The sequence below is a fragment of the Haliaeetus albicilla genome, chromosome 6 (assembly GCF_947461875.1).
Source record: "Haliaeetus albicilla chromosome 6, bHalAlb1.1, whole genome shotgun sequence".
Classification (NCBI taxonomy): Eukaryota; Metazoa; Chordata; class Aves; order Accipitriformes; family Accipitridae; genus Haliaeetus; species Haliaeetus albicilla.
The window spans coordinates 24,866,568-24,894,401 of NC_091488.1; the positions used below are offsets into that span (position 1 = coordinate 24,866,568).

The following is a 27,834-nucleotide window of genomic DNA, read 5'->3' on the forward strand; positions in this document are numbered from 1 at the left end:
AAGCCTGAGGGTATGAAGTTGCAAACAGAAGTTTCACTTTTTTTTTCTTTTTTTTTTTTCCTCCTTTCTTCTGTGAAGAGGAAAAAGTAGGCTATGCAAGTGGAAGAAACTCCACTTTTTTGCAGTGAAAGCTTTGGATATATTTTGTCTTTGACTAACAGTGCTTCCACTTTGACAGCCTAGGAAATTTGGTAAAGGGATTGGGAACTTGCAGGGTAGAGAAATGTCCCTCATTCTTTCTGTAGCTTGGCATTTAATATTTTACAGCAAACTTTTAAGTTTAACATATTTGAACTTGTACCAGATAGGGTTAATAGGCTAGAACAAAAGGTCAAAGCATAAGGCATTAGGCTTAATTAAGGGAGAGCAGGAGTGGCAGGAGTATGTGACAGTTAAATGGGTTTCCCACAGACTAATGTCTGGTACAGTGCAACCATGCCTCAACTTAAGTGGGTTATTTTGTGCAAAGGGCGGCCGTGATTAGCAGTTTGACATGCCAGACATTTCTGGCCAATCCCATCTGTTTTAGAGGTTAAAAAAGCACACCTTTATGAGCTGATAGATTGATTTGTGTGTCCGTCTGGTAAAGATTAGTAGTCCAAGGCCAATGCTGTAAATGCCACTTATAGAATATTGTACTTTCTTAGTTGCTCTTTGTTTAAACTGTCAACTGTGTTGTAATGGGGGCTAACAGCTATAAAAGTGATCGTGCAACATGAAGAATGCGGCAGGGCTGCTGCGGCAAGTGTTTTGAACCAGAAAGGTCTGGGAGGAACGTTTCCTCCTTCGTCAGGTTTGTTTTGAATGCGAGCCTGTAGGCTTTGGTCATCTCACAATGCTTTGCTTGGAAGGGAATCTAGCTTAATGTGCTCCTGTGTAAGGCTCACGCCTTTTCTTTATAGCAGTCGCTGTTAATGTGCTTGTCCAGAGGTTACCTGCCTCAGCACGAGCAGTTTTCCAGTTCTGAGCACAGTCAGCTAGAGGAGAATTTCAGTACTTAAAAGGTTTCAGTATTTATGTCAACTTCATCATGTTCTCTGTATCCTTCCCACTCTGTTGCTGAACTGGGACGATACGTGCATATTGTGTTGTTTTCTCCTCTGTAGCTGTTACTCTCTGGATAGTTTTTCCAATTGTATCATTGCCTTACAAGCCTAAAATAAAATAGGTAGCACAATAAGTCTTGACTGTGTTTCTTGTCATCTTTCTGACTTTGTAAAGTCAAAGTTACATTACTATTAATATAAGACTATTAATAAATTGTTGATGCAATAAAACTGTTTTTGGTAATGTTCAAGGTTCATACGTAGTTGAAGGTGATTATCCTATTTTAAAATCAAGTAGAGGTCAGACTATATTGTCAGATAACTGACTGTGGCCCAAATGATATGTGATAGCTTCAAGACCAATGAGAGTCTTCCTCACTTTAAATAAATACATGATTTTGAATTAAATTGTTAACTGTAAATGTATTTTGTGGTAACATACTGATAACTTCCTTTTGTATTTTGTGAAAAGCGGTGAGATACATGTGCTCACTTAAAAGTAGTGCTTAAAGGTCTCATTTTTAAAAGACATTGTTTAAGTTATCCCTATTCTATCCCTCTTCCATTCAAGCAGTGACACCTGTAGCTAAATATAACAGAAATAAAACTGCATGAAATTAGCATTTGACACCTTACATTTAACATTCCTACATTAACTTTTAAAATTAGTCATCTGTCTAAAATTTCATGTTTTTCTCCTTGCAAACATGATTATCTTTCTCTTGCTCCATTTAAAATAAAATAAAAATTGGAAGATAGTAATGACTTGATGTTCATACTATAAAGGCTGCTCCACATACCCGAGCTGTACTTTTGCTGTAACAGCTGTGGCCTGTTGCTGAAGAGATTGACTAATTTGTGATTTATGATTTGCCTTCACCTTATCTAGCTTCGTAAGAGCCACCCTAGTTTTTCTTTTGTTCTTGTGAAAGTCTCTTCCTTTTACTTCTGTTTGAAATGTCTAGAAATATTTTCAGTGTCCTTTAGGATGAGCAAGGCAACATCATTATCTTGCAGTTTATTTAGTAACATGGAGCTGAAATGGGCATATGCAGCATCATGTTCTCTGTGGAATAATATCTATTTAAATGATTTGGATCTAATACATATTTACATGAAAAAACATCTTGCCCTTCTCTGTGGGGAGAGAAGGTGAACAAGCATAAATTTTATAATACTCATTGCTTCTCTTGCACTAAATCATACTTAAATTGCAGAAGGTTGTTGGCTTGAGAGTTGTGTAAAAAGTGCTTGGCTAGTAAAGTGAGGGTGCAGGGAGATTTATCTCATTTAATACTAAGAAAATGTTGTCAGCTGCAGTGCATTGATACAGGATTGCCTAAATCCAAAACACGTACTTTAGATTTTCGTGTATGCATGTTTGTAATATTTTCATGGTTATAATATATAAAATATAATCCTGAAACAATCCATTAATGCAGTGGGTGTGTTTGCTATATTTTGGCTAATTTGATTGTTATTGATTATACCTGAGCCATTATCTAATGTCTTGGGAATGGGATGGACTCTTGTGACTGCTTTTCTGCTGTTTCAGGGCAGAACATACTTTATTAAGTTTCTTGCAACAGTCATTGTTAAAATCTTTATAATTACTGCTTGATTGTAATTAGCATTTCCTGCTCTAAGTGTAGCACAGATTAAATAATGAAGGTGTTTGGGTAGCATGCTAAAGATTGTACTCAGGACTTAACACAGGATATTTTCCTCCCCATATCTTAAGGGTATAGTCTAGTTCTGTTGATGAGAGTGGAAGTCTAGGCAGTGATTTTTATCGGGCTTGGGCCTCTCTCCAAGTCTGTGCAGTTCGTCAAGTACAGTGATGTGGAGTCAGTATGGTGGCTTCTCTTCTACCGTTCCACTTTCACATTGGATAGAACTCAGTGGAACTATTCAGTTTAGCGTTACTGAATGTAGCGGCACTATACCAAATATTCTGTACTTGTCAGTGAATCTGCTGCATTTTGTTAAAATATGTCTTCTTTTGTATTGTGCCTTTCAGTTAGGATATTATAAAATATTTGCATAAGATATTCATACAGCTTGATTGGCCATTAGGCATTAAAAACAATTCTAAATTGTCCATTGTTTTCAACTTCAAGTAGTCTTCAGCAAAAGAAAGGATGCACTCACCGTCTCTGGTGTTTCAAAGGATTTGCTTTTTTCATGTAATTGATGAAAAAGCGAGCATTTGGTTGGTATCCCTGACCCTTTATGAACTGGGTAGAAAGGATGCTGCACCATGCTTGTATGAACTGGCTGACTATGGATTTCTCCTTATTTTAGATTTCCATACTCTTTGACCTTGTAGTTGTTGACTTTGGTCTGGAACAATTTCAAAGTCATGTAAATGAATGTAATTAAGGTATTGCTTATCATCTTGGAGAGTTCAGAGATGCTTATTGGCCAGAAAGGTTTGTTTACTTAATATGGAAGGTTAATATAAGGTTAAATTTTACTGTGTAAAATGGCTTCATAATGTTTTTATTTAGCAGCTGAAGAAAATAGTGTTTGAAAAGGCAAATAATAGTTTTATTTGACCTCTATGTGTTTCCTGTAGCTTGCATTATTGGGAAAATTTATCTTCACTGCATAGTCTTATTACAGTTTTCCTTTCTCCTTGTTCCACAAAGGGAACCTCTCAGAAGTATTTGTAGGCCTTTGTGTAGGAAAGGAGCTACATTAAGGGAGGAAGTGCAAAAATATTTGACAATAATTGCTCTAAGTAGTCCATCCACTTCCACTTATGTGTTTTGTTCCCCCTGCCTCTTTTTGCCAGAATGGGATTCATGCTTTGTTCTTTGGTGCTTCTTTTGTTTTTATTGCCATTGCTGCTGAAATAAGGTGAAAAAGCAGTATAAAACAGCAGGGAAGAACATCAAGCTACTTGTTTCTGCCTTCGTCTCTCAGGCAGTAGAAGGAACAGGGCCAAGGCCTCCATTTTCTTGTCTGTAGCCCTCAACTTTGTTTGGATATAGTTGTTTTGCTCACCATTTATGGAAAAAATTGCTTGTCTTAGTGTTGTATTTTCTCCACTCCAAGTTTTTGTAGTTACCAAAACAGTGGGTACATGAGAAGTGTCATGTTAAAAAAAAACAAAACCAAAAAACAAAACAAACCCCCAAACAAACAAGAAAAAAGCCAAAATTTCAGGAAGGCCAGAATTTCACCTGAATTCCAAGACCATATGTTAAAGTCCTGGAACTCCCTGAATAATGGAGAAGAGGTGTATGGTTATGGGGTGGAAAGGCAAAAACACCTGAAAAATGTCCTTTATTTGTTACCTCAGGCCCTATGTATGGGAAATAAGGGAAGAATCTATGCACCTTTGCCATTCACTTTTGCTTAGGTAACATACTAAGAGCAAATCTGCTCAGAACTGCTCAACAGTGGCCATGTAAGAGTGCAAAATTTCTTGAAGAAAAATTTCCCCTTGCTGCTGGAGGTCCAGATGATTTCTCAAGAATCAGTCCTGGTCCTCTCAACTTATTGGTGTTTAGTTCTCTGCTACCTGAAGTTTTATCCTGGTACAAAATAAATGCAAAAGGAACATTTAATAAACTGTGGTGATAGCATTTTGTAACCTCTTTGCGCTTCCTCGCATAGGTCTAACTGTCAAGATGAAAAAATAACAAGGTTGTGCAGAATCACATTTACAGTTTACTGAACTCTGTTTTGTCTTTGGATTGCAATATTAAAGATGAAAGTTTGATCATGTCTTTTGGATATAGCTCTTCAACACAGCTGTCTTGAGTGCTTGCTCGAACTTTTTTTTTTTTTTAAAGCTAGCTTGTCAGGTCTGAGGTTATCTCAGCACACATATGACTGAACTGGTTTTTGATCTGAAATGCATAAAAGGTCACTTTCCCAAACTTTATCTTCTGGACCTCAAGTTTTATTGTTAGTAATTTTCTACTATGAATTCCCTTAATGGAAAAAGGGTCTGTTCAGTGTGCCCTTTCAGCTTTCGAGGGAATATCACTTTTGCATTACCCTCCGCTGATTTTTTTTTCAAAATATTCTAATGTGCAATATGGGAGATGAACAGTACTTAGACACTGCTTTTGGGGTAATACTGGCTATTTTGGGTTATAATGCTGTATAGTTTCTCTAGCTCTGATGTCTTCAGAGCCTTGTCTAGACAAATACCAGCTGTATTTTGTCTCTGCAAAACTGAACTTAAGCATTAAAGCGGGTCTTAAAATAACCTCTTTGTGCTGATGATCACGCTGTTTCGGTGTCTCCTACCTTATGACTTCGTTGGGGTTTTTTTGAGGAAAATTGCGCATGCCTCACAAGATACCAGGAGCACCGGAACACACAAATCTCCTCCTTTGCAGCCTTTTGGGGGTATTGTAGGCCATTGCTGTTTTGCTACTTAAGTAGATTTAGAGCCTCAGATATCAGTTACTCTTTTGGATAATGGATTGTATGAATTTAACATAAAAGCATGCTCGTCTCCTTTTCCTGTCCTCCTTAAAGGTCACTGTACAGGAGGGAAAGTTGAGTCATGGCCTATAAACACTTGTAGATCTGCTATCTGATCTAATTCTTGTTCACATATTGCTTGGTGCTGTGGCAGGTGGACTTTGTCAGGTTTATCTGTGGTGGTGCTACTGACCCTAGTGACCTGTTCCACTCCTCTGCCGAAGGTCCCTTCCCTGTAGTGGGATGGCATAAGTCAGTGTGTGTTGTCTCCTCACCTGCTGCCCTTCCTCGCTGAGCAGAGAGTTGCTCGGAAATGCAACTGTTCCATGTGTATCGTACAGCTTATTGCTGTGGAAAACTTAATATTTTTTTTTTAAACTTGCCCATGTCACGTGGAGATCATCTGCAGGATTTGGAGAACTCTGACAAGATGCCCTGGATTGTAGAAATAGCAGTGGTTGTTTAAATAATTCAGAAAAGTAATGCAAAATACTACAATATTCCTGAATATTGCGGTTACTGTGCTTCAGTATCAAAACTGTAGATAGGAGAAGGACTATTGGAAGGGCATGTGGCAACAAGTGTGTTGGAGCTGGTGGTACTAGGACCATCAAATACCTTGAAGACCAGCAGAGAAGTAATGGATGGTGTCCATTTTTTAGTTCCTGAACATCTCTCATGCTGTCCTGGGGATGAAGCACATAGTGTGGAGGTGGGTTTTTGGCTTGTGTTTTTATGGTTGGTTGTTTTTTAATCCTAATTTAGATTCTGTATTTAAGATGTCTATCAAATGACCTCATATGTCTTTTATTTGGAAGAATTAGGGCAGAGGGCCACCTTATGACATAATTCAAGTTGTAGTGATGAAATTTACTTGTAGAAGTTTTTTTTTGGGGGGGGGGGGGGGGAGTAGTGATAGACGTCCTGGGCAGGTAAGTTGTGATTTATTTCATGTGCTTTCATATCTTTCTAATGAGTGAGAGCCTTACTCTTTCTGGGTAAAACAGGTCTCACTCAGATGGATCAAATGTGAAATTTCTAATAAAAAACATTTCTGCAAAAATGATGTTTGGAGGTTTCTCATGATTTGTAGAGTACAAATAATGCAATGCTCTTCAGCTGTAATAAATAAAAATGAGATGGAAAAACAAACACATGCTTACCTTTCAGCCTGCATAAACAGCCTTACTAATTAAGATAAGGGCAAATATCCCTATGATTTCTCTTTTGATTTAGTCACTAGACTGTATAAAAAATGTATATATATATAAACATAATTCATAAACTCACTTTTCTGAATTCTGACTCCCCATACATGCACTGATGATGTTCCAGCACTCTCTTCCTGTATTTGTTATTTACAAGTGAGTCGCTTAAGATATGTAGAAATAACTAGTAATTACTAAAATGAGATCAGGGAAGAAAAAGGTATAATACCTCATGCGTGCTTTTATTAGCTCTCTTTGGTTACTTCATGTGTGCTATTTAGTCCTTGCGGATTGCTCGTGTGCAACGTGTGCATAAAACATTTTCTTCTGGAAATGCATAAGTGGTTTATGTTTGACTTGTTCAGTGACCATGGTACAACCAGGAGGCTTGTCTCCCATTGGATTTGACCAGCACTGAATATTTTGATACTCTGTGGTCTGTGGGCATAGCTTCCTCTCAGTTTACAAGTGCTGTTTGCCACTCCTTGGGACTACATGTGTAAGTAACAGAAATCTGAACTAATGTCAGCTACGCTTTTGGAGTGACTTGAGGACCTTAGTTTAAGGTGGACATCTTTTATTTAAATATTTTTGTCTTAGAGGCTTTAAATCTAGTGGAAAGCATTTTTTATAAAAAAAAATAAAAATAAAAATTGGTCTTTCTGTGCCTGGGTGATTAATACCCATACCTCCTCCCCACAACGTGTGAGATAAATTTGGTAATTTGTTTTAATATATTCTATGACAATCATTTGCAGGCATTGTTTGTTGGCATACTGGTGGTGCAAACTGATTAGAAGCAAAGCTCTGAAGAGGAGTTTGGCCTGCCTTAAGAGTATATAGAGAAGGAGAAGATACCTGACCTGTCCTAGTCTGAAGGCAGAACCCAGTATTTATTTCTGAAAGTAAAGGAGAGCATGGATGGATAAGCTGGAGAATGAATGAGTTGGGTCTAGCAGTGGGCATTCTTTAGAGATTTTTTTTTTAAAAAGATAGCATCCTTAGTTTCTGGGAAAGCCTCCTAATGTGATACACGTAGGAATGTGATAGAGATATTAGGACTTACATGTCCTGAATACTTGGAACTTGGAGGACATTGTTACTTGTGTCACTGGAAATACCACTTCTTGGAGAGTTAAGGATATCGCCACAACTTGGTGCCTTGACTTCTGTGTGACGTGTTTGATTCTCCATCTCTGTGGGCGAGAGGGGAAGGTCTTCATGAAATAAGTGTGTTAGTCAACAGTGTGTGGATGACGGGAATTTTGAATAATCCCTTTGGGCTAGGTTGAGTATCCTTCAATTTTACAATTTGATTAACAATTTAGAGGGAAGAGCAACCATGTGAAGGGGAAGAGCATAGCGGAGGGGAAGGTGCTGTGTGAAGCACGCTTTAGCAACATGACTGTATGCAAGGCTTCTGGAGTACCCGGAGGCTGTATCAAGAGGAAGAAGAGAAGCTGACAGGAGCACCGTGTGGCTTATGAACACTGTCAGTGCCCTTCTGAATGCGGGGTTTGTTCTGGTTCCTGAGACTACAGGCTGCTGGAAAACGTGCTGCTCTGTGGACCTGAGAGTGTCACTGGGACAAAGTTGTTTAACTTTGGTGTAGTATAAAAGGTAAACAATTGGATGTTCTAGCTTGTACGTGCTGTCATCATCACATAGGACTTGCAGAGTCTGTTCTGCACACCCCCCACCCCCCCCCACCCCCTGTTTTTTGTACTTTGTTGATATGATCATTGCATTAATAGCTTTAAAGTGTGTTTTTTATATGTTACATGTACATATTGTGCTGGAACTGCTCTGAGCCTGGTAGCCAGTATAGGGCGTGAACTGTCACAAGTGGAAAAACAGCAAAATGTGATGTGTAACCAAAAATATGTAGTAGTTCTAGGCAGCGAAGTGAGGGAACAGATCCATGCTGTACCTCCCACCTCTGGGGAGGGGCTTTAACATCCATCAGTGGCTGCTTGAGTTTTGGTCTGCAGATACTGCTCATTGGTTAGCTGACGTAAACTAAAATAGCTGGTTAAATTCCTCCTCCCTCCCCCCCCCCCCCCCCCCCCGCCTTTAATCACCATTACAGTTGGTTTTCTTCCATCTGTTTGCAAGTGGAATGGGAAGAGCTAGCTTAGTCTAAAGCAACTTACTTCTTCCTTAAATATTTCACGCTGTCACCACTGGTTGTCTGAAGTCTTTCTTTCCTTTCAAAAGATGTGTGTTGTATACAGGCTTTCAGGTACAAGACCCTTCTAAATAAAAGTATATAAACAGACTTTGGTTAAAATTGTTGCGTTTGAGCTGTATCAAGCATAGCTAAAGCTATAGAAGTTCAATTATATCTAGTAAAGAGAAAGCTGCCAGAAAGTTTAGTTAAGTATTTATACTATAAAGTCTGTGGTGGGTTTATTCTGTTACAGAGATGCTGTCAAGCCTAAGCCTGGGCTGGCTACCTTATGAATGAAGGCAGATATGCTTCTTTATACTCTCTTCTGTAAAAGTTTGGGAACAGTGCTGGTTTTTTTTTCTTCTTTTAAGCCTTGCAGTATTTAATTAGATGGCTTTGTCACCTACTGTGACAGAAAGTACATATAATAGCATGCACGCATGCTGTAGGAAGTTATAGGCCTTGGCCTGTAAGTGCTGTGCCCTGTTGCTTACAAGGGTGACTCTTTCCCTGTTTTGGTTTTTCTGCTCATAGTGGGAAAGGGTGGGATGCAAACCTCTGGCAGGATCACTTCCATGTCCTTGCTGCCTCCAGTAGTGGAACGGACAGGCTCAACAGGGATATCTGGGCAGAAAGAGGGCAAAAAATATCCAGATGCAAGTTTAAGAATTAATCTAAGAAGGGCATTCTAAAAATAGATGAGAGCATTGAACATATATCTATAAGAAAGAGAATGTAAAAGATTTTGGTCCTAAAAGAGGCTCTTTAAAGGGATAGCTGTATACGTCTCTTTCAACATGCCAAATTGCACATTTGTGATGCTTAAAAATATTTATTCTTCTTATGAGGGAAACCTGTCTTTGTTTGCTTTCACTGCTTCCTTCTCTTCTTGTAAACTTCAATACTGAGTGTGAGAGAACATCAGACTGAAGTGGAACACACCCAAATTTAGGGGAAATAGTCCTACTGTGCCTGCAGAAAGTGAGCTCTTTTGTTGAGTTAAAGGCTGAGTTTGTGACCAAACAGCTAACACTTTTAATATGCTAATTATAGTTTATTTCAGTTGTTCCTTTTAGTAGCTATATTGCAGTAAATGTGCCTTTTCCAAGGAGGATAGTCAGTCCCTTAACCATACTCTGCACTGATTCCACGGGGGAGTTCAACATGAAAATTGGTGAAACTCTAGGGTCTTCTGTGGCTTGGTTACTGTAGTTTCCTTTTGCTGGAAGAAGTAGATTGTATCCAAGGAAATATGCTAATGATTGTGTTGTAATACAGGAGCACAAAAATTGTAGCTGGAAGTAGTACTCCACTGTGTGTGGAGCATAAAACCCATGCACACACTAAAACAGAGTAAGAATGGGACTGTTAAAATTTTACGGGTGTGGGACTAAAATGTGGGGACTTAAGTTGGAGTGAGCATCCAGAAGGGAGGCCTGTGGCAAGAGTATATCCCATCCCAGAGGCCCACAGGCTTATGCCAGCATTCCTGGGGAGTTGTTCAGTCTAGCACTGACAAACACCTGCTTGTAGTTGCATGGAGGCATTACTTAACAATAGAATTACGATAGAATATAGGAACAGATGCTTGCATAAACCTAGCAAGAACGGCAACATCTTCCTAGCAGTGCAGTGCATTAGGCTAGCCTGTGTATTAGTCAGGGACAAAACTAAGACCAGGTAAGACAACAAGTAACCCTCTCACAAGACATAGTCTTTATTCAGAAACAAAAAAAAAAAACCCCAAATAAGGATATTTATCTCTTTCTCTTTTCTTGCTAGACATGGAGATTAGAAGACAACAAGAACCTGACCTGTGCTTTAGTCTGAAGAATTGAAGTACTTCTCTTAACTTGACCTCGTAATATAGAGGCGAATGTTCTGTTTCCCGTGTATGTGGCCAACGCAGCTGGGATTCAACATTGTTACCAGTGAGGGCTGTCTAACCTTTGCTAATCAATTTTCATTTTAAACTAGTGTAAAATAATGTGAGATTTTGTTTGCACAGAAGGGGGATGTTGCGTATGTGAGGGAAAGCTTGGGCATAGACACTTAATTAGATATGGAAGTATAAGAGAATGGCAAGAGTGAATCCTTATCTATAAAGACCAAGTACACAGATTGATACTACAGCTCAGTTTCACTGAGCAAGGAAGTCCTATGCCTGGTCCATCACCCCTGACACTTCACTGGTGCAGGCATAGACAGTGGTATTACCTTGTTGGGAGCAATTTAAGGAGGTGCAATTATTTGTCCTATTAAAAATAGAAATGTCTGTGCTGTCTTCATTACTTGAGCCAGCTTACTGCAGAATCAGAGAAGAGAGTGCTGTCAATGATCAGAGTTGGGGGGAGGTGGAGGATATTTAGGGAAATGTTTGCCCAAGGGCACAAGTGGAAGTAAAGGGAAGTGGGGGACTGGAAGTGATAGGGTTTTTTTGTTTGCTTGTTTTTTAATTTTTATTTTATTTTATCACTGCCCCCCACCCCCCCGGCTCACCTGAGCCTAGGCTAGATGATCAAGAACAGGAGCAAGAGATGGATAAACAAAACACAAGTTAAGTATGTTAGGTGATTCTCTGAACAAGAAGAACATTTCCTTCCAAGAGACTGTATCAGTGTTGGAAGCTTTCTGGGTTTTTTTTCCTCCACTTTTTTTTCTCCTTTTCCAATTTTATTTATTCTTAGCACTTTTCCAAAGTAAAGAAAAAACATAATCAGGTATTTAAGTAGAGGATATTTTTGAGTGAGGCTTATGACATATTGTACTCTAGTTTTGCTAAAGGAAATTTTATTAAATCAGAAGTCTGACTCATATGTGTTACATTATTTCATTGTAAGATGCAGCTCTCTACTATGGTTAATAAGGGACTATTCTAGCCTAGTATTGTATGAAAAGGCACATATTACCACAGTAACTTCTCATTGCATTGGATAATCTAAACTAATTTAAATAAAAAAACCCAAACACACAAAAAACCCGGACAGAAAACATAAATTTATGAAGACCACTCATTTCCTGTAAGTTTTGTAGTAACAGGTGATGAAGAGGACAGGCCTTAAATTATTTACAAGTTTGCCTATAGGATAAAAAAGTGGAACAAACTGATGAAATGCCCATTCCAACTAACAAGCCATTCTGACATCCAAAAGTACACTGTAGGCAGAAATAGTATACATGAAAATATTAGTATAACTTGGATAGAAGGCATCAATCACAAGAAGGGGATCTAATTTTGTAAGTTTAGGTTCATGAGACTTTTCTGACTCAGAAACAGGAAAATATTCTTAGCTAATAGCCAAACTGAATTAACAGTAAGTAGACAAAATGGAAATATGCTTTTTAGTTTACTACTTTATAGGTTTTGTGCTTAAAGAAAAAAAAAAAGTAACTTTTTTCCTAATACTGAAATGTATCAATTTAATAGTTTAGAGAACATACACTGTTTAACTAAAGTGATATTCTTAGGGAGGTATGGCAAAAGCAAGCAGTGTCTGTTTTTCAGGTAATGAAGTGTTCTGTATAGGAGTTAATTCCATACTTGTTAGATTTGTGTAGAAATGCTGATAGCACATTCATAGAAAAGTGGCTTGAAAGACTATAGCCTCTCTGCTGCTGAAAAAACAAGCTTTTTTTTTTTTAATTCCCTAACATATTATTAACAACTCACTGTAATGCTTCTCCTGAATCAAAATGAGATAAATATCCCTTCAGTGCTCTCCTTCTGTTTTTTTGTGTGCGTATGGTGTAGAAGCATCACTTACAGCAGTAGGAGAGAGTTGAGGGTAGGGGGCTCTAGGATTAGATTGCACTAAACTAATAAATCTGTGAGCAGAAATGGGCACTTCCAAAGAGGTGTATCATGAAGGGAGATGTGGAGTTGTGGTTTCAGTATTGCATTGTGGGTTCAGCACGAATGCACTGAATTGAAGAAGCCCTTTCCACCTTTCTCCTTTTTAGCCATCTTAAGGGGTCCTGGATAGTCCTAGTGTTTGGGTTCTCTCCTTGACGCAGAAAGGCAACTCCAGGCTGTGCAAAAGCAGAGTGAAACCTTGGCCTGTCCCTTTATAGATGGCTGGGATGTAGCTGGCTGCCACACATAACAGGACTGAGCAAAGGATGCCAAGATCTGTAGTTCTGGGGGCATTTTTCCTTTAACACAGAAGTTGGACTTCCTGGTTGGTATTCTTGGTTCCTGTCATCAATCTTTAATCTGTGCAGCTGTTGTCTGCACTGGGGATTTGTGTACATAATACCTGTTCAATATGCAGTGTTCCAGAGCTTTGCTCTGAAGACTGGAGGAGACCTATCACAAAGTATTGATGTCCTTGTATGAATGAAAGAGCAGAAAAAGCATGATTGGATATTTCCAAACTAAAAAAAGCCCCTTGAAAAGTACTAATAGGTTATCAACGTTTTGTTGACTGCAAATATGGGTACAGAATCATAGAATATCTCAAGCTGGAAGGGACCCGTAAGGCTCATGAAGTCCAAGTCACTGCTCCTCGCAGGACTACCTAGCACTAAACTGTATGACTAAGAAGAGCATCGTCCAGATGCTCCTTGAACTCTGACAGGCTTGGTGGTGTGGTCACTTCCCTGGGGAGCCTGTTCCAGTGACTGACCACCCTCTCAGTGAAGAACCTTTTCCTAATGCCCAAATGGGTAAGGGAAAGATCTGCTCTAGTTTCTAAAATGTGATCAGTGGGGGATTCACAAGGCTTTCTCCCTTTCATATGGGCAGACTGTGGTGATTCCTATTGGCTTACATTGCGAAATGTTTTGTACTTCTTATTGCAAGTACTTTTAGGGTTAATTTTGACTGTTGTCATATCTGAACATTTTATTCCTTACCTGGGTCTGAAACAGTATGCACTGTATAGGACAGAAAAAAAAAAAAAATTAAGGCGTTGTTGTAGGGTTTTGTTTTGTTTTTTTAAATGGCACTGGCTGGATTTTTAGAAAATTATCCTTGTTGCAAACAATTTTGGACCAAATGCGAAATTGTAAGTTATTCAGAAAATTTATTCAAAGTGTTAGGTATCTTTACTAGCTAAAGAGCTTGTACTTTGGGGGCTGGGGAGGGAAGTCTTTTTGTGTTGTCATTGGGCTAACTGAGCTGTCAGTGGTCCATAGTGCTGCACGTGCTGTAATTGCCAAATAGTTGGCTTGACTGATACATTACTTCTTTCAAATGTTGTTCCTGCTTTGAAAAGTATATTTCGACACCTGTATTCTTAATCTTTTGAATAAAATAATAAAAATATGGTTGGACTTGCTGTAGACTTTTGGTTTTCCAGCTGTCTTTGGGTCTACATGTAGCTAGCCAGTTGTACGCGAAGTATTAGCTCAGGGTCTGTTGCTTGAGCTATTGTGTTACAGCAATGTAAAGAAGTTTTGTAACAGTACAAATGGGCACTTAACCCATATTGGGTTGGCAAGGAACTTCAAAACTACAGTGAGACTCTAATACAGTTATCTATAATAAAATTATTTTTTCTGGCACTTAAAAAGCATTAAGATTCAGCAGTGCATAAATGTAAAGGAAAATATTGATTACAATTTGGAAACCTGCTGTGAGTTCTGGAGTAAAACTATGTATTTTGATCTTTTACTCTTTAAAAATTAATCTGTTCCTTTTACCTCTGTTGTATAAAAGGCCATGTTCAAGCTGTGTGCGTAAGTAAGATGAGCCCCTGGCTGTTTTCTGTTCCAGCTGTAGCTTTGGAAAGTATATTAAAGGCAAGAGCTCATGGAGTTGCCTCTTTTCTTCACGTGAACTCATTATATACCTTGAAATGTTATTCATCTACTGTAAGTAATGTTTTGGAAATAATTGGAAGAATATGTAGAAGGAGATACTCCTCAGCATGAACAGTGGTTCTAGAATCTGACCTTCTTGGCATTGGCCATGATGATAACTCTGGGATTGAAAATGTGAATTTGAATTCTCTCTTCCTTGTTTGGATTAGTAAGGTGCATTCTCAAAATTACTACTGTTCCTAATTAACCATATTCCCTTAAAAAAAAAAATCATCTGAGATCTTTGATATCAGATGAATGTTTCAGGGTTTTTAAATCCTTTATTCTGGCCGTTGCCTCATCAACAGTGATAACTTTGACTACTTAGTTACTGTGGGGTGTCTGTCTGTCCGTCCCCTTACAAAAACTCATGTGTGTTTCTTTGTGACTCTCCTTGGAGTGCTGATCCATTTTGATACTGCTTTCTCTTTCTCCAGATTCTTCTTCAGCACTGTTACATACTTTGCCTTCAAAAAAATCACCTTGCAGTCATTTTTATTTCGTATACTAGTCCAACAGAATTGCATTTTCTGTTTAAAAAACAGAAAAGAAAAAAAAGGCAATCCTTTTCTGTCTTTGGGAGTGGTGGTATTGGGGGGGTTGTAGTTTTGGGGTTTGTTTGGGTTTTTTATTTTTCTTTTCAGCCAACACTCTTGCACATGGTGTTCTGAAGCATTTGTTGACTTCTCTGGATAATTCAGAGTCATCCAGTCTGGTGCTCTTGTCAATAAAAAGATGACTTGCTTTTCCAGGTCATCTTTCCTTTCCAGTTGGACATTGCACATGCTTTGCCTTCAGAGTATGTGGAGATGAAAGAAGTAGCCAATAGAGGTTAAAGCACTAAAGGCAGTTTACCAGAAACTAGAGTGTTTCATCTGTCCTTTTACATAAGCATTTTGTAATTTGCTGTTGTTCTGAGGTATGTGCAGCCAGCAGTCTCCCAGCCTTCTGCATCAGGACATGGAAAAGCGTACTTATGGGGGCTCCATGTCATGGTGGCAGCCTCCACCATTGTGACCTCTGTGTGAGGCTACAGGCTAGCCTGTTCTTGAGGTGGCACTTGACCAGTGCTACAAAGCTTCAGTCTGAGAAGTAGGCAGCTGCCTGTCTGCGGAGAGGGCATGGGTGGCAAGAACATGCTCGGGCAGTTCTACAACAGCTGCGTTGGCTTCCGTTTGGCTTCTGGGTGCAATTCAAGGTTTCGGCCTTGATTGCTTTTAAGCATAATGTGACTTGAGCTCCAGCTGAGAGGCTGCCTGCTTTTTTTGATCCAACATGGCAATTAATGTCAACTGGGATACTTGACCTAGATCATCCTAGTTTTTAATGTCAAGTAGCCATTGGCAGGAAGTTCTTCGAGAAGGACTTTTGACTGTGGAATGTGCTCCCAACCTGGTCCGGTGGCGTCAGCTTGCGGAGCGGGCTCAGTGCCAGGCCTATCTTATTTCTTTGCCTACGGAGATGACAATTGTTCAGTGCTTCTCCTGTTCTCCTTTGCCCCTGAAGAAAGGCAGGTTAATGTGGGTTTATAATCACTACGCTAAGATTTTCCATTTCAGCCATGTGAGAAGACAAGTGAAATATACTTTACAGAAAAAGTAGCATACATGCCTTTGTACATAAAAGGGCTTTTTTCCTGAGAGAATATAATTGAACGTTTTGCATGAAATGAAAGCAAAAGACGTTTCCTCACACAGACCAGTTTGAAAGTATGGTAAGTTAAATTTAGATAAAGTACTGTTTTCTTTCAGCTTTGTGGAAGACTGCAGTTCACTGCCAGGCACAGAAAGCTTCCTTCATGCTGGGAAGGGAGATTTGTCAAACCATTAAAAGCCATCACCAAGTTCTTAAAGTACCATTCCTAAGCCTCACAGCAGAATAGACTGTAATAGGGCCTGCTTTACCCCACAAGAAGGTGTTTGATGCATTTTTCCTAGCCATAACATTTCTGATGAGGTTGGTCAATGAAGAAAAATGTTTGGAAGCAAAAGTGGTTTTTGAGAAGGAAGGGTTTTGTCTGGAGTGCTGCATGACAACTGCACACTAAAGCTGGAGTGAACTGTTGGAATATAAACACAGTCATAACTTTGGCCTGGAAAAACTCTGTTCTCTTACAACTACTGTGAGATGTCTGAATGTTTATTGGCAAATGCCCAACAGCCAACCAAGATGACTATGGTTATAGAAGGGTATGAGGGAGCAGGTGGGGAGATAAATTTGATCTAAAGCCCTAAACTTCGGTTCAGGGAGCTGGGACCAGTTTCTAACAGTACAGGTACATCGTGCCTCTTTTTGCTCAGGTGAGAGACTGCCTGGTCCTACGGGCTGAGAGAGTTCAGCTTGCATGTCTGCTTTGGAGAGGATAGAAAAAGTCTAGCCACCTCCCTGTCCTGAACACGTTTTAACCCTTTTCCTGTCAGTCTGGCTTTTAGAGAGCTTCAGGAACATGGTTTAAGAGAAGAAAGGAGAGGAATTAAAGAGATTAGAAATAAGGAAAAAAGTTACTTGTTTCTGGAAAAGGTTAGGAAATAAAACAGAAGTAGAATTAGAGAACTTGAGAATACTTATAATTTTGGTTCTTGACTATGCAATAAAAAAAGATGACTCTGTAAGGAAGAATAAGAGGTAACAGAGATGATAAACCCGATCAGGTGGCTTGATTCAAAGTCAATTGAGGATTCAATGGTTTCAGTGGATTTTGGGTAATACTTTTTTTTTTTAAGTGTAGAACAAAAGAAAAAAGGCTTAAGAAATGGAAAACTTAAAGGAAATAAACTAGAAGAAAATACATAGGTCACACCTAAAGGGAAAGATCTTTTGGTAAGTCTTTTTCAAAGACTAGTAATGAAGAGAGGAAGTTTCTGTGCTAATGAGAAGAGTTACTACCTGGAGTGAGGCAATTCTTGTGACATCTGAGGGGAAAAGTACTGAAGGAATAGGTGCAAGTTGCCAAATATGTTGAAATAAACGTGCTAATTACTGTCATGTAACTAAAAGCAGTTATGTGAAGGACTGGTGTTTCCCACTAGCAGGCATCCACTGTATTGAATGGGAAACTCAAAACTTACACAATCGGTGTTCTGTTACTGATTCTTAAATGAAGAGGATTAAGTTGGTGCTAGGACATAGTGTGGGATTTATCTCGCCTGTGTTATAGATGTCTACCTCTTGAGTGGAAGGTGGGGGGAAGACCCTATGTATACTCAGCACAGAGATACAGGAACCCTGTAGAACTCTTACCAGGCAGGGTGCCGAAACAGGCACTTTTAGGGTGTGATTCATTTGACCTCCTTTAAACATGTGCTATAGGATGAGTTCAGTAGAAGAGCCTAGTTCTTCCCATGGGCTGTATAGGGAGAATAACATGACCTGTTCAGATACAGACACCTACACTGTAAACATCTTTATTTGGTCACGTGAATTCTGGCTTGGTGTCCACATCTGAGAATGGAAAGGCAAGGGTGCTCTGTTATTATGGCTTGTGGTTAAGTGTCAGAGAACGGAAAGGCAAGGGTGCTCTGTTATTATGGCTTGTGGTTAAGTGTCAGATGCTCTCCATCCTAGTTGAGTTCCTTTTCAAAATGGAAGTTGGCATTCCAGGGCCTCCAGAGATCTGCCCAGGTAGGGCTAACAATTCATGCTGAAGCATTGCAGGGCATCACCCCGGTGCCATCTCTTCATGGGCAGCAGAAGCAAACTGGTTGTGACTCATTGCTTCTCTTGTGTCAGTGTACATGGACACCAGTGGTGGATTGAGCTACGAGGCCGGGTCCTGCAGCATCACTGGCAAGATGTGAGCATGTGTATGGTCCACCTAGCTCTCGAGCAGGCAGCACCTTCAAAGAGCTGGAAGTAGTAGCCCATTGAATTGCCCTCATCTAGCAGTGATTGATTTACAGGTGAGCATGTGTAGATGTGACAAGTGGTCAGACGGTGAGGTCCACAGGGATGCTGTTACTGGAGAGCAGAGCGTATGTTCTGGTGACAGGCTTGGTGCTTACCTGTAAATCACACACATTTTGTGGGCCATGAAAAGTAAATGATCTGTTGAAGCTGGTTCCTGGGTGAAATTGGAGTGTTGTGCTGTATCGTTAAATAGGGCCACATAAAACACAAGAACTCTTGTTATTACTAAAAGTAAGTAATTTTAATCTTTTGTTTGGACTATAAGTAATATGGAGATGTTACCATTCTCTTGCTTGTTTCTATCATATCCATACAAATCTGCTTTTATTACTTTAGGGCTTTGAGATTTCTGTTTATGCTGCAGAACTCCTAAATAAGTAATGTATCTTTATTTTACTTGCAAACTCAATGAAATTTTTTTCCTCTTAATTTTTCCTGCAGTTTATTTGAAATACCAGCATATTTATATGGTGGCTGCAGTAGTATTTCTCTGGGTACACAGTATAACGGATGTCTCTGGAACTGATTTTTTTTTTTTTTTTTTTTTTTTAAAAACAGAACAGTTTTATGTTATTGTAAAATGTGCTCAAGTTAAATTTTTCAGGAAATTTTTGATAGGGAAGCTAATAAAAAAACTTGTTTTGATTTTAAGTTAGATTAAAATTCAAGGCACTGGACTAATCCTTTTTTAAGAAAAGAAGGGGTGTCAAATTTAGTGTTATGACTTATGAATTATTTTATTAAAGTACATTTTAAAAGGCAGCCTTCTTGAGAGTGACTTCATTTTTATTGAAAAAAAACATAAACAGATCATTCTCATTATTACACCTATTTTCTTGAAATGCTCATTGTCTCTGTGCAGGCTCATTTTATAATGTGTGCATCTGGTAATGAAAATAATAATTAAATTCTTTCACAATGAAACTGTGATGGGGGGAGGGCAGGGGTGGAGAAAGCTCAAGTAATAATAGCAGTCAGACTCATACCTAGTAAAGCTGGCTAATTGACTAGTAAGGCTGATTCTTCACCTAATGCATTTTTAAGCCTAAAGTTTTATAGTTTAAAGCAGTGGTTCTCCTTTTCCAATAGGCACTCCCCATTTGGAAACACCACTTTTTTTTTTCCTCTTATTCTTCCCTTATTTTTTTCACCCTTTTCTGCCACCCGCCCGCCATGTCTTCTCGCCATCCTCATGTATGTGTTCGGACCTTCAGCCATTGAGGAATTGCTCTTGTACTGAGGCTGTGAGTGACTCGGGCACTGACTTGGAAAAGTTTGAAGAAGATGCTGCTGAGAAGGTTGGAGAGGTCTGAGAGAAAGTGGCTCTGTTGGTCCAAAAAAGTGCACAAAGGTGATGAGCCACGTTATATGACCAAACCCTAGTAAGTCTCTCATTCCTGGGAAAGATGAGGATGTAATCTATAGAGCTGAGTAGCACAACCAAACTGATGTGGATTAACATAGAGCTATTTTGGTGAGTCTGTGCTGATTAAAACGTAGGAAATAATGCAACAGTTGTGTTGCAACATGGCTGACTGAAAGTATTTGGATTAAATCTGATTTAGTTTTTTAGTTCTTAATCTCCCTGCTTTTCATTTTGCTATTGCTTATTTTCTTTGTTTGGGATGGTGTGCTTTCTTCATGGTTTTTGTTTGGTTTTTTTTTTCTGAATCCTTGCCTTTTCTTTTAAAATTTTTTTTTTTTTTTTTAAATGGCCTCCATTTATACTACTTGGCCCAACAGCACCCCTAACCACTGTTTACTTTCTTTATGTCTTCTGCATTCCTTTCAAGGCATATTCAAACAGGTCTGCTATTGAGTTAGGTCTTGAAAATAATAGAAGCAGCAGCAAATGTTTTGAGAGCTTGGGACAAAGTTTTGACAGTGCTCAAGCTCAGCATAGTCACAGAGGTCTGTATTCAGGTCATCTTGCAGGCACAGATTGAAGCTGAAATAGTCTCCCTGCCTTGGACTGCGTAATGATTCCACTTGTGTAACTGAGGGGAGGAAAACGAGGTGGGAAAGATGTCAGACCTGGCTGGGTATGCGGGTTTCAGCTTGGGGCAGCTGTAGTACCAGGGACCATCTTTTTCAGGATGCCTTTCAGTCGTATCTGAGGCCTGGGGTGGCCTGGGTCCATATAAAATGTGATTTTTTTGGGGAAGGCTGGTCCGATCCATGCACGAGTGCTGCACATTTGGTATGGTGTCAGTTTTTACTTTTTGAGATTAATCGTTGTAGTGTTTTAATAAAACGGATGTACAACGTACTTTATTAAAAAAGGCAAATGGTGTACAATATTAAAGACCTAAGAGGTGCACTAAAACGATGGCATGTAATATTAAGACTTACCTTGCATGAAGTGACTGGTTTTGAAGCTGCTGCTCATTCATTAATTTGGAAACTAATTTTGGTCTTTCTTGGAATCATTTAAACTTTCTGCTTCAGTCACCACCTGTAGTTGTTTATTCCACTACCCTTAGCATTAAATACTTCTGCAGGACCTATCTATTTACTTGTATTTTCAATCAGTTGCTTTATGTAACTTTGAAAATGTCTAAGTCATCTCAGAATATCTTCTTTCCTGATAACAAATCAACCTGGATCCTTCAACATCTTCATTACAAATGTCTAAGGTCACGTATCACCTTTTTTTTGTCTTTTGTTGACATTTGTATTCTTTACATCAAAAATAAGAACCAACATTTTTTCTCGTTTGCCTGCAGTAGCTGTATCCTTCAGACTTTTTTAGGGCCGATTATTTAAAATATACTCCCTCTCTTATCTTCTCCCAGGGTAAGTTTTTCCAGAAACTTATAAAAAAGAAAAATTTGGTGATGAAAAGCCAAGTTTGGCATGGCAAAATCTGAGTTTCATGGGAGGATTTGCAGCTATGTTTACCTGTAGCAAACATTTTGTTATGTGAGACAGAACTTGATGGAAAACTGTAACTCTGCGCTTTGGTTTGTGCTTTTTTCTTTGACCATTAGAAGAGAAGAGAGTAACCCAGGTGCTCAGCTGTGTGGTGGCTGCTCTGGAGGGGTGAACCAGCAGACCCCAGGTCTCACCGCTTACCTGCCAGCCCCCGCAGGAAGCAGCTTCGTCGTCCGATGTGGCTTCCTTCTGCAGGAACAGCTCCTTCCCTTCTCAGGGGAACAGCAGTGTTCAGCCTCTTAGGCTCCCCGGCTCTGTCACAGGCGTCTGTTCTGGCCAAAGAGCATCCCTATTAGAAATAACTAAAAAACTTCTGCATCTTTCTCCATGTAAAGCCATCATCTATACATCAAGCTATGCACTGCCGAGAACTTTTTTTTCTGAAATGAGTTGTATTTTGAGAGTGTGCTGTAGAAGACTGCCTATTCATTGTTTTTGTTTACATCCACAGAACTAGAGTTACGGTGTGTTACATCTGACTAAAGGGGAAAAATCTTTTATGTGGACATTATCAAGTTCAGCAGGTTGTAAGCCTTACTTGTTGGAACTTTTAAATTGTTTTAAAAAGAGCATGAGGATGTTGTGTCCTATGTACTTGTTTTGGCAACAAATTGGGAGGGGGATAGCAGGGACAGAGAAGAAGGTAGGAGAGTGTAAATGCCATGTGCAGCTGATAAAGAGTTCGCTCACTTCTACCGTGTAGAGATAGACCCAGAAACCAGAGTTCAAATCCATGTCCAGGTTTGTACTGTGCTTTTAGTGAACCCATACAGACTACTACTTAAAAACTGAAACCCAACTACTCTAATGGAAGAGCTCAACTGTGTAAGTACAGAAGAAAATTAGTTGGAGGTTTTGGCCCTTTCCTGCCGTTTTTCTTGTGGGCATTGGTAGTGTGGTGTATACAATGCATGTAATGTCTAACCAGTGTTTCTGTCTTGGTGAATGATGTTGTGTGACATTTGTATGTCGTGTTAGTGGTTGTGAGAAAGTACGACTTTAGAAGTTGCTTACATTTAAAGTGCTTTATTAGATTTATTTCCTGTTTCAAACAACTGAGAAGTGGAAAGTTGTTTTCTTGATGGGTGGATTAAAGAATTTTCTATATGTTCTTTACCATTATGAAAGACTAGTAAATCCTGTTTCCATGAGGGTTGGTAAATTTTTATGAGTAATTGGTCAAGTTAATTTGGGTGTACGGTTTATTTGTTTGTTTTTCCACACCACTGATACTCAGGTTTCTAGAATGAATTATGTTCTTGCAGGACATCTGATACAGTTTGTCTGCAAAAAAAACATATTGGAAAGGGGTTGATTTAATTTTTTTTTAAAATAACAGAATACAATCCAGTAGCTTTGTTCCAAAAAGCATGTATCAGTGAGCCTTCATTGTTCTTCAAATAATACTTTTTCTCATTTGCATTCCTTGATTTCACTGTCTACCGAAGGAATGGGAAGATCTTCATATTTCTAATGATGATTGATTGGTGTTTGTGAGATTTTTTTTATTTTATCTCCCCCCCCCATCAATCGTGATCATTAATCTGCTCTTGAATTTGTGGACTCAATTTTGCAAGTTTTGTGTTTGTCCCATCATCCATCTGTCCATTCCCCCCGTCATCGCCATCCTCTCCCCTACCCCTATCCCCCCCTGCCCCATGACTAACTAGTGTTGAAGCCAGTAGGTTGATTCATGTGATTAGATTTCTTCTGCTCAGGTTCAGTCACTGTTGTCTTTGTACTTACCGATCCATATACTTGTTGTAAGGCTCAGTGAAATGGGGAGGATGATTCAACAGGGAAAATTCTTTTTCTGTATTTTTAATTCTGAAATCTTCTGCTGATAAATGGCAAAACTGTGGATAGAAGCTTACCTGATTGTTACTAGAAAATCTAGACCTTACCTTTCAGAAAAGTTTGTTAATGAGGCAAAGAATAACTCAGAGCTGTTACTTGTATCTGATGACAAACATCTGCTTGAAGAGCTTACAGTGACCCAGTTTAAATAGTCTGAACTGTGCTAAAACCAGTTCTACAGTATCAGGGTTTTTTCTTTCTCATTTTGAAAGAATCAAAGATAAATGTCTTGCACATTAAGGAGATGAGCTATAATAAAACATATATGGATAATATGGCAGCAGTCCAAGAGCATTAGTATGCATGCCCTGATTAAGTTGTGGTGGCAGCTAGCAGGCACTCTCAACTTACAGTTAAGTGCTACTCAGTGGGCATGGCGAGCCTTCCTTGGTGAACTGTACCTGTTTTGAAACGCAGAAACTCACCCCAGTTTAAGGTATTTGTTGCCTGGATTGGTGTGAAACCTGTTGATTTGGAGAACTAGTGCCCAGCCTCTCCAGGGAGCAACATTTGTTATGGAGGGTGTGGACCACAGATGACAATGTCTGTAGCTGTGTGCATAACTGCGTTAGGATGGAGCATGTATGCATTGTAACAGAAATGTGTGGGTAATATACAGTCATGCTGACAGACATGGAGCAAAAATTCACATATATTAACAGGCTTATAACAGTTACATGAGCACCGTCACTACTGCCTGATAATTTCTGCCCAGTTTTTTGATAGAGCGGAGGCTGCAGGTTCTTAGGAAACACAGCGGTGGGAAATCAGATGTGAGAGTAAATCCCCTAGCCCTTGCTGCTTCCTTCCCATATCTAATTTGCCATTGGGGAGGACAGCAAAGAGTGGGCGGCTGGCCAGATAAATTGTTACAGTGGATTGGATCTGGTCAGCAAGCTGCAGCATGGGCATTTTGGTTTGCATTACAAAAAAAAAAGGTTTTATACGAATTTATGACCCAGCTTGCCTTGAAAGACATGTACATTAGATGTTGATGATTGTTATGTTTAAAGACCAGGTTCCTTTTCTGTTCTTAAGTAGAAGACTTTTGGAAGATCTTAGTAGTTTCTTTTCCATGATTATCTATTTATTCCCTTTGCTTAGGGCGGGAGTAATCTTTACTGCTTCTCTGCATTATTACATGCTTCTTGCAAGTATTCAGGCTTTTGCTTTATTATCCTTTGGAGACTCTTTCACAGAGAAATGAACCTTGATGTCAGGTGGTAGAGAACATGAATATTCCAGAGCCAAATTGCTCCTGCTGTGGAAAACCTCATACATAGGAAGAGAATTAAGGGAAGGAAATTTTCCATGAGGTTCTTCTCACAGCCCTTTCTCGTCTGTTCTTTATATTCCAATGGTGAATGCAATAGATCAGAAGAGAAGGTTGCTTCACGAGCATGGGAGATCCTTTGGCTAATGTTGGGATCCACAACGCAGAGCCATTTGTGTAGGTGCACTCTTGTGTACGGTTGTTAGATTTGTTGGTTGTCTCTGGCTTTTGCAGGGGTACTATAAAGTTAATTTTGCTCTTGTGAGCAAATAAATTGGTTCCTTTAATTTTTTCAGTGGTCAATACTTTGTTGATTGGTGATGCTTTGTTTGATGCTTGTTAATGCTAACACACAAAAGATTGCAAGGAGGAAAGGTTTAGGGTTTTGTGTTGGTTCTCTCCCTAATATGGCTGATCCATTAACCACGAAAGTTGAAACAACCTGTAGGATGACTTCTGATGTTTATGCATACCACTATTTTATAAAGGATGTAAATTATATTTAGAGTAGTAACCAAAACATTTCACCTCCTTTATCTTTTAAAGTTAGTACTCAGTTTGCTTTTTCCCAGTATTGCATGTTCTGCTTATCCGTGATTTCTCAATAGTAGTTCACTTGTACAGCAGGAAAGATGGCATAATGGAATAATGTTGTTTTTCGTGATTATGGATGTTATGTACATTTCTAATAGCTCAAACCATTTTTGTGATGTTAATGAAAGTTTGGAAAGCTGAAAAAATTCCTTTTAAGTTGCTTTTTGGTTTTGAGGAAAATAATTATTCTCAGAGTATTTTAATTTAGCAAATCTGTGTTTTTATGTAGATTTGTGCCCCTTGAAGAATGCGTTTTATGTCTGGTGCACAGACATATTGTTAGTCATCCTAAAATGAAAATAATTGATAAGTGACAAAGGTCTTGTAAATGTTTTGAAATCTTTGAGTGCATTTACAAAATTTGTGAAAGCTTCATATTTCTGATTCTTTAAATCAATCAGCCTGAGGGTGGTGGTGAGGACAGTTGTACTACTGGCAAAATATTAAGAATTAGACAAACTTGAATGGACTGTTTTACACTTTGAGAAACTGCAGTTATGTTTTGTAGTGTGCACTAAATACAAATTTAATGTGACTTCTGAAAAAGCAGAACAGTTTTAGTGTGCTCTGTATTTTCCGGAGCCAGTAGTTTGGCAAGATCTGCTGTAGTTTAAAAAATTGTTACGAGCATGGAGCTGTTGTGCTGTTTTATTGAGGCAATGTGTTTAGTTTGAGGGTTTGTTTACTACAAGACAAACGAGAGGCTTTGTTTCTAAAAGGGTCTATCCAGTGTTTCTTAGAAAGGGAAGAGAATAATTCAGGGTAATTGCCTGAATTTCCTTTCCCTTTTTATTATTTTTTAATTATTTTTGTTATTTTTTTTTATTTAAAAACATTACTGGTTCTGGTGACTTGGTCCGTACCTAAACTTACAGCACTGGCTTTGACTAGGAATAGGATAAATCTCACCTGCTCCTTCTAAAGTTTCTGTTGACTTTAATGTGAGATTTAATACCAATTCTAAGTTATATGGTAGGAAGTAGTCAAGAGGTCTAAAACTTAGAAAGGTAATAGAGATTCATAAACACTTGAGTTACTAAGGTCGGAGGAAAAAAAAAAAGGCGCCTAATATGTTGCAAATTTATATGTACGCAGTAAAGTGGGAATCCCTGGCTTGAGTATAAGGCAAAGCACATGCAATCCTAAATTAAGAATGTTGTAAAGTGAAATAAAACAGTAAGAGAATATGTGTCATAGAGGGATTTCTGATACTCTTGCTAGCTGGAGAGGAGGTTTGAGTCTCTGTATGACCTAGGAATTAGTGTTGTTGAAGATGAAACAAACCATGTTTGGGAGAAGGAAGTGTACTTGGCAACGGAGTACCCAAATATACTTGATAACCAGGCATCACTGCTGACCACTGTTGGCTTCAGCGATTTTGCTGGACACATGGCAACAGTATTACAGTGTGATCCTTGCTGGAACTGTTGAAGTGTAATTAATTCTTCTGTTGGGCTTATCTGGTTGTCAGCTTCTTACTTGCCTCTCAAAATGGCCTGGGGTACCAGGATGAAGTATACATGTCTAACATAGACACGCATGTGGAAATAAGGTGCATGTATACAAAAGATGGCTGCCTGCCAGACACTTTTAGTTTTTCACTTTTTGTAACAAGCTATATTTTCTGTGATCAGTATGCTGCTTCTTGCTTTGTAATGATATCTGAGATTTCCAAAGACAATAGAAGAGTATTTAAACAAGAGTATTTGAAGGTGAATATTGGCAATTTCTGTGATGATACAGAGACCCATCTATTTGTTGAAAAAACCAAAACGCAATGTGTTGGGGTTTTTTTCTTCCCCCCAGGCTTGTGATATTTCTTCAGCAATCAGGTGTTCACAAAATATTAATAATAGTTAATACAGCAAATCAAAAGTGTAAAATATGTGCTTGCTTTCCCCCCTCAGTCCCACATCCTTAATTATAAGAAGGAAGAAGTGATACAGAAGCCTAAGGAGGTTGGTTGGGGTGATGAAAGAAGAGGACTGGGGAATAGGGAATCTTCTTTAACTTTATAGAACAAACTTGTGGGTTTGGGGGTTTTTTGTTGTTGGTTTTTTTTTTTTTATATTGCAAATTATTGTTTAATGTAGGTGGCTCCCCGCCCCCTTTTTAAGTGCAAATGTAGAAAAGCTTGTGTTTGGCAGAGCAGGGGAAGGAGCTCAAGGACCTGGTTCTATACTGGATGCCTTCAAAGGCTAAGAATGGGAGGTGTAGCTTAGACTTGGATATTGCAGGAGTTGAAACTGATTTTTACATAATATTTATACCTCCCAAATATGGGTGGCTGCGAAGATTGAAGGCTAAATTAGAGTCTATGGTAATAAAGGTAGCCAAGTAGAATTACTAACAGACAACTGATTAAGGCAACTTTTCACCATTTAAAGATGTTTCCAGACATCACTTTGCTCTGAAGTGCACTTAAAAAAAATTCTGTGCTCTGCAGACAGCCAAAAAGCGGTGCCTGTGAATGTTAAAAATGACCTTGAGCAGAAGAACTCAGAGGTTGGTGGTGGCTTTGTACTAAATAAAATAAACTGGCACAGCAATGAGAAAAACCTGCATTAAGGTTCAGGGCCCTGATTCAGCAAAACACAA

At 38.9% G+C, this 27,834-nt stretch overlaps 1 protein-coding gene across 7 annotated transcripts in view; it reads left to right on the forward strand.

Moving 5' to 3' along the window:
• The window catches only part of NRIP1 (nuclear receptor interacting protein 1), a 79,304-nt gene that overhangs the window by 10,215 nt on the left and 41,255 nt on the right, over positions 1-27,834 (forward strand). Inside the window, exon 3 of one of the 7 annotated variants that reach the window (XR_011325058.1) lies at positions 10,653-14,144. The exons of the other annotated variants lie outside the window; for them this stretch is intronic. The gene's annotated coding sequence lies outside the window, so the exon portion shown is untranslated. Of the gene's footprint in view, positions 1-10,652; positions 14,145-27,834 lie in introns of those variants that run through there. 7 annotated transcript variants of the gene reach the window in all.